This window comes from Panthera onca, chromosome B1, assembly GCF_046562875.1.
Source record: "Panthera onca isolate mPanOnc1 chromosome B1, mPanOnc1 haplotype 2, whole genome shotgun sequence".
Taxonomy (NCBI): Eukaryota; Metazoa; Chordata; class Mammalia; order Carnivora; family Felidae; genus Panthera; species Panthera onca.
The window spans coordinates 5,955,432-5,962,502 of NC_138342.1; positions in this window are offsets into that span (position 1 = coordinate 5,955,432).

Below are 7,071 nucleotides of genomic sequence, written 5' to 3' on the forward strand. Positions count from 1 at the left end.
TCCCCACTGGCGGGGAAGGTGGCAGGCCCTGTTACGTCAAGTTCTTCTGTGGATTGCCCCGTTTCAGTCCTCGCCGCAAACCTGGCAGGTGGACGTTACCGTCATCCCTGTAACTGAAGGACAGAGAAGCTATGCCAAGGCCCACCGGTCGCAAAGAGGTGCCCCCAAGGTTTAAATCTATAAGTTAGACGTCACGTCAAAACCAAGAGAAAGGACCTGTGGAACAGTGGTTATTTGTGGAGTCGTAGCAGATTATTTTTTTTTTTAACTTTATTTAGAGAGGGGGGTGGGGCCGAGAGAGAGGGAGAGAGAGAAGCCCAAGCAGGCTCCACGCTGTCAGCGCAGAGCGCAACGCAGGGCTCGAACCTACGAACTGCGAGATCATGACCTGAGCCAAGATCAGGATTCGGACGCTTAACCGACGGAGCTACCCAGGCGCCCCTTTATTTTCTCTTTTAAGGGCTTTTGTATTACTGTATAATTGCTATTATGAAGAAGTATTCTATAATCACACTGTTTTAATAAGCAGTAAAAAAAAACAAAACAAAACAAAAACACTATTTTCATTTCAAAAACAGTCTTGCAAACGCTAACTCGCACCTGACTTTGCAAGACGTGTTTCAGAGCCGATCTCGGCACTTAGTGTGTAACGTCAGGAGGCACTACTGTCATCCCGCTTTACAGAGAGACCAAAAAAGGGGGAGCTGGGAGGATCAGATGGCTTGTCCACAATGCCCCAGCTATTGCATTCACCCCCCACGGCTGCCGGGGCACGTTACCACAATCTCGCTGGCTTCAGTCGGCAGAAATACGTTCTCTCACCGTTCTGGAGGCCAGAAATCCAAAATGAAGTTGTCAGCAGGATGGGATCCCTCTGGAGGCTTCGAGGGGGGCTTTGAGCCTCTGGCGGCCGCAGGCATTCTTGGCCTTGGGCCCGCAGTTCCCCACAGACAGCTGAGGGTGGAAGATTCCAGAAACCCTAGTCGGGACTCTTCCATCGCCGAAGGAATGGGTCACGTACGACCGACACGGTCTGGCTGAATTACTCTGGGGCGAGCACTTTTCTCGTCCCCCTCCCGTACAATGTTGAGTGTCGTCCAGTCCCCTCAAGAGAGGATGGCTGAACTCGGTTTCGGCTGTGTTCCAGAGGAAGCCAGCTCTGGGTATTGCCTCTGGCCTGGCTCACAGACTGATAAGGCTTCGTATGGTCTTCTGACTCCGTGCAAAAATAAATAAATGAAATAAAAGCCATCTGCTTCTCTGTGCCAAGCCTATCTGGCTCTCCCAGAAGGTCAGCTGTGAAAAGATCATGACGGTTACGGTCCTCGGGATGCTCCCACGAACCTGACAAGGGGCTGAGCACACGAGTCTATGTTACTTCTCGAATCCCGAATATAAGCACAGAAATAAGAACTGGGATTCGATTTCTGCCTTAAATTTTCATGAGTAGATTCCTGAGGCTGCTATTCGTCTCATTGAGAACATGATTAAGCATTCATAGTTAGATCCAGCGGCTGTAACCTTTAATTTTATGTAACACGATCGTGCTAGAGAGGCTAATGTGATTCCCCGGGGCAATGTGTTTTTTGCGCCAAGCCATTTTTTTTTAGAGTCTGCTAGATCAGATTTTGTTATCATTTCTGTTAAGCCTATTTTATTTAAAACTTGATTCTGGTTCACTTAGAGTAAATACCGTCTGCTTGCTCTCTGTTTCAATATGTTCTGCTTGGCAGCATTGTAAATTATAAAGGAAAAAAGAATGATAAAGGCTGTTTTGTGGCACACCAAGATAAGGGATGGTTTGCACACCCCGTTCCGTTGTTGGGAACCATCTCACTCGGAGAGCAAATTATCCCTAATGATTAAAAAAAAAAAAAAAAAAAAATAGTAATTTCCAGAGTAACCTTTTTATCGTTAAGAGTCTCGGTGTGTGTCTGTGTGCACTTACACAAAATAAGGGTCCGTAAATTGCTACTAATGTGGTTACGTCTGCAGTTCTTGGCATTGCAAAACTTCCCTGCAGGCATTTTCATACTTTGGAACGTGGTAGACCAGCAAGCCCGAGCTCCTCCTCCTCGCGTTAAAACAATTTGCATAGTAGCTCCATGGTGACCTCGAATTATGCATTTGCAGAGAGTTCTAGCGGTAATGTGAGCCAGGCCGAATCAGGAAGCCCCGTGGCTGCCAGATGCAGCATCCGTGGAGTGCGTTTCTTTGTGTTCCCACGTGGGTTTATAGGGATTCGTAGAGGCTCAGGGGAGTCAACACGAACGCTCTGAAGCTGACGTTGAACCTATGTGTGTGCGGGCACACGTTTGAGTATTTTTATGGGGAGACAGTTAAAATCTTCCATAGTTACTCCAAAGGCTCCACGAATTCACCACTTCCGACCAAAGAATGCCGAAGTGTGTGGCATTCAAGGCAGGGAACAGGCCACTACCTTACTGAGGGACCTCAGATAAGCTACTTCCCCTCCCGGGGCCTCAGTTTCCTTATGGGTAAACGGAAAGAATGAAGGAGTCGGGCTGTATGGCCAAGACTATGACTTGATCTTTGGCATCCATCTGTCCCTTCTTCTTAAAACTAGGACACACATAGCCAGTGTTAGCTAAGCACGTGGCTACCAGGCAAGAGACTACATTTCCCAGCTTCCCTTGCAGGTAGGAATGGCCATGTGACTAGGGTCCAGCCAATAGGATGTGAGAAGTGATGTGCATAACCGCTGCACCGCCCCCCCCCCCCCCCTTGCCCTCTTGTAGGCTGTGATGGAGACATGGTAGCCTGAGCCAACTTCGGCTTCAGGAGAGGACCACGCCCTAGGAAGTAAGAGAGCAAACGGGAGAAGCCTGGGTTTCTGGTAACCTCATGTGGTCCAAATGCCCTGCTGGACTTGGATGGCCTGCCTACTCCTGGACAGTCCACTATCATAGTTAAATTAATTGAAGGGTTTCTTTTGGTTCAGCTCATTACTTAACCAATATAGACGGGATGAATGCCAAGGTCATCGTTGTCATTATCATCATCCTCACATCCAGAACAAGCTAGTCACATAACAGGCATCCCACAAACAGAAAGATTCAATGAGCAAATGAACCGGGGAATGGGTTTAACGGGCATGTCAGAAACGCTACAGGATGATTCACGAACCGGGTAGAACGTGGATGAGGTCATGTCTAAGTAGTCTTCCAATGCTAGAATTCTGTTATGTTGTTTCTCAGAACTGAGGATCACTCGGGAACACGGCAGCGACTGGCATCGTCTCAGATGAAGGATAGGGAGGGGAGGTTCTGAGAGAGACCAAAAAGACGGCACGTACGCTCTTCTCCCTCACTATCTGTCCTGCGCCTTTTCAGTTATTCATTCGTTCACTTGACAAACACCTGTCAGGCACCGGCAGCTACCGAAAGGGGCAAGTCCCCATACCAACCCTCACGAAAGAAAAGCAGTGTTACGATGACTGAGTACAAGCTGAAACAGGCTGAAACGTGGAGACGTTTTTCAGCTCTGAGTTTTCAGAGCCCCCCCAGAGCTGGTCTCTAGAAAAGAACAGTCTTTATCGTCTCCCACTTTAACATGCCCAGAAGTTCCTGGTCCGCTTTAGGGAAGTTCACCTCATTCTCAGAATCCTCAAAGTGTCCGGGTCTGGCTCTGCTCCTTCTCTCTGCACTGCTCACCTGTTAGCGGCAAGCCTGGGGTTCTGGCAGGGTCAGGGTTCCAGGCTGGATTAAGACCCACCTCTAGCTGCTGGGCCGCTCATTCATGGTTCCATCATTCAGCCTGAGCAAGTCATTTCCTTTCAGCTTGTTTGCCAAGTGGGGATAACTTTTCCTATCTTATAACATCATTGTGAACTTCAAACCAAAACACCCAGGAGAGTCCTGCTACCTCCCAAGGCTCAAGACATACACATGCTCCTGATTTGGTTTAAAAAAAAAAAAAAAAGAGTATATCCAAGATGAGTAAAAGAGGTCAGCTGTTCTTGATACGACTGTTTATGAATAAGCAATGAGAAATGGATTCAAAACAAAGGAGGTTTAGATTTCAAGTTTTGATGACATTTTGATGGGCTTGTCAGGAAAATGGAACAGGCTGAAATACTGATCGATATATTAGTGAAAGTATTTTGATAACACTTGGAAGATAATCTGGAAGCTCACTCAAACGCTTTCGGTTACCCCATGATTCTAAAAAAACATGCAAATACTCTGATATAACACGTAAAAAGCAAGTAGCCATGGCTATTATGTGTGAGATAAGAGGGTGATACAAATATATGAGCTCAATCCATCAGATCTAAATATGCATACTTAAGCAAATGGCATGTCTCGTCTAAGAACATTACACATGGAAACAAAATGGCTTGCCACTTTTTACACCTTTGGGAACAGCCCTCCCTTTTAATTATAAAACACATTTGTCTGAAATAAAAAAAAAAATATTACTCTAGTCCGGCAGTTCTCAACAGAGGTGATCTCCCACCAGGGGACATTTGTCTCCATCTGGAGACATTTTTGATTGTCCTGAGTGGGGGGATGCAGTGCTACTGACTTCTAGTGGAGAGGGACCGGCGATGTTGGGCAACACCCTACAAGCACAGGACAGCCCCCATCACTGGGTGACTCTGCTATGTCCATCTCAACACCAATTTCAACACGATACATTCACATTCCTGCTGGGGATCTGTAGTGCGCAATTTAAAATGCCACCCTTGCCGTGGTATTGAATGTATAACCGTAAACCAGTATTTCCGTGACCGTCAACGGGAATTTTAGAAGCTTTCGCCTCAAAATGCCAGCCGCAAGCTTCAGTTCCTTCTGTCCTTGAATGAATTGGTGCTGGCAGAACCTGATCCTCCTCATTCAAGGTCCACCTGATTGCTCATCAAGACACATCGCCATCTTCTAGTCTGGCCCACACCTGGGGAGTTTATTTTCTGACTTCAGAGACACCTGGACCCGATTCACATAATCAGAGCCGTAAGGGGCCTGCTGTGTGGAGAAGAAGCAGGGTGTTCAGGATGATTACTACCAGCGTGAGTTGTGGGGGTTATGGCATTTCTTTTTCAGCCAATATTCATGGGGCACCTACACCTTCCAAGCGCTATGCTAAGTGCTGGGCATTCGGTGAGGAATAAAACACACACGGTCCCTTGGCTTCTTGCACCTAGCTGCTTCCAGGTGGCTTTAGCATGCGTTATTGTAATTACACAAACCTTTGAGATAGGCAGGGAGGGAATTTGTCACAGGTGACAAAGTTACACTTGCAGACAAGCACACTATCAGGATTCTTTGTCACAAAGAACAGAGCGAACCCAAGGTCCCATAAGCATAAAAGGAAAGTATTGAGGGATAGTCATTAGCTTACGTAACGGCCGGGATGCCGAGAGAATTGAACAGGGCACCAAGCAGCCAGGAGCCATGATTGTCACACGCCATTGAACAGGCTACAAACACGGGCCCATTGCGTCCAGGCTCTGGCATTGGAGACGCTGAGCAGAAGGTACAACTACTGCCGCCATTTTCTTTCTCCTGAAGCCAACTCTCCTTTGCTTGGTCCTGATTGGTGGGATCTGGTCACATGCCTCCATCCTAGCTGCAAGGGGAGCTGGGAAATGGAGTTCTGATTCTCTGCTGGAGACGTAAGCAGGATTCATAAAGGGGAAGTTTCCTGCCCCCATTCAAAAGGTCCTGGGCAGCTACCACTATGACATAGGTCGAGTTGCAGGGCACATCCACAATGCAGAGCCCCAAATCCTGTGATGATCAAGGCACAGGCCATTAGGGGTTAAGTAGGTAGATGGTTGCGGCAATGGCCTCCAATTTGTTCATGCTTTTCTGCATTTCCCACCCACACCGACCAAGAATTCCATAGCTAGCAAAATTACCCCTCAAAAGCGAAGGAAGTAGACTTTCTCCGACGAACAAAAACTGAGGGAATTCGTCACCAGCAGACCTGCCCTACAAAATATGTTAAAAGAAGATCTTCACGGAGAAGGAAAATGTTATAGGTCAGAAACCCAGTTCTACATAAAGAAATGAAGAAAGGGCGCCTGGGTGGCTCAGTCAGTTGAGCGACCGGCTTCAGCTCAGGTCATGATCTCGCGGTTCATGAGTTCAAGCCCCGGGTTGGGCTCTGTGCTGACAGCTCAGAGCCTGGAGCCTGCTTCCGATTCTGTGCCTCCCTCTCTCTCTCTCTCTGCCCCACCACTGCTTGTGCTCTGTCTCCCTCTGTCTCTCAAAAGTGAATAAACATAAAATTTTTTTTTAAAAAGAAAGAAATGAAGAAGATTGAAGAAGGAACGAATGATAAAAAAAAAAAACCCACAAAATCTTTTATTTTCCTTATTCTTCATTGATCTGAAAAGGCACTGTTTGTTGAAAGAAGTAATTAGAACAATGTATAGGCTGATGGCCGCCTGAGAATAATGAAATGGATGATGTATCACAGGTGTGGGAGGGGAAGGAACCAGGGCCCGGGGGTGCTTTTAGCCCAAGTGCACAAACCCAGTAAATGGCTGCACAGAGTTCAAACCCTGACCACTGTGATCCCAGTTCTATGCCTTTTTTCTCTCCATGAGGACCTCGGCTAAGCCTCCAAGACTATTTGGGAACGAACTCCAGCTCTTCCTTTCTGAACCCCGTTTCCCAACTCAAAGAAGGGAACCCCTGAACTTTTCCATCATCATTAGTGACAGTGCTGACCTATACGAGCTACATGTCTGTGTGACAGCCCCTGATATGAAAGCTCATTTATTGCAAAGCCTTAGAAAGATCTGGGACCATCTGGCAGAACCAGGGCTCTGGACATTCTGGCTGACACCTTCGCTCACCAGTGATCCCAACCGCCACTGACCGAGTGCTTAATGTGTGCCAGGATCTGAGCTAAGCATTTGACACATATTTTAGCATTCAATCCTCTTAACAGCCTATTTTCATCCCTGTTTTACCAAACAGGAAAGTGAATCCAGAGAGGTTAGGCAATTTGCCTGTTAAAGGTTGAATCGTGCCCTCTAAAAGATATGGTCGAGTCCTAGGACCTGGAACCATAAATGTAACCTTGTTTGGGAATAGG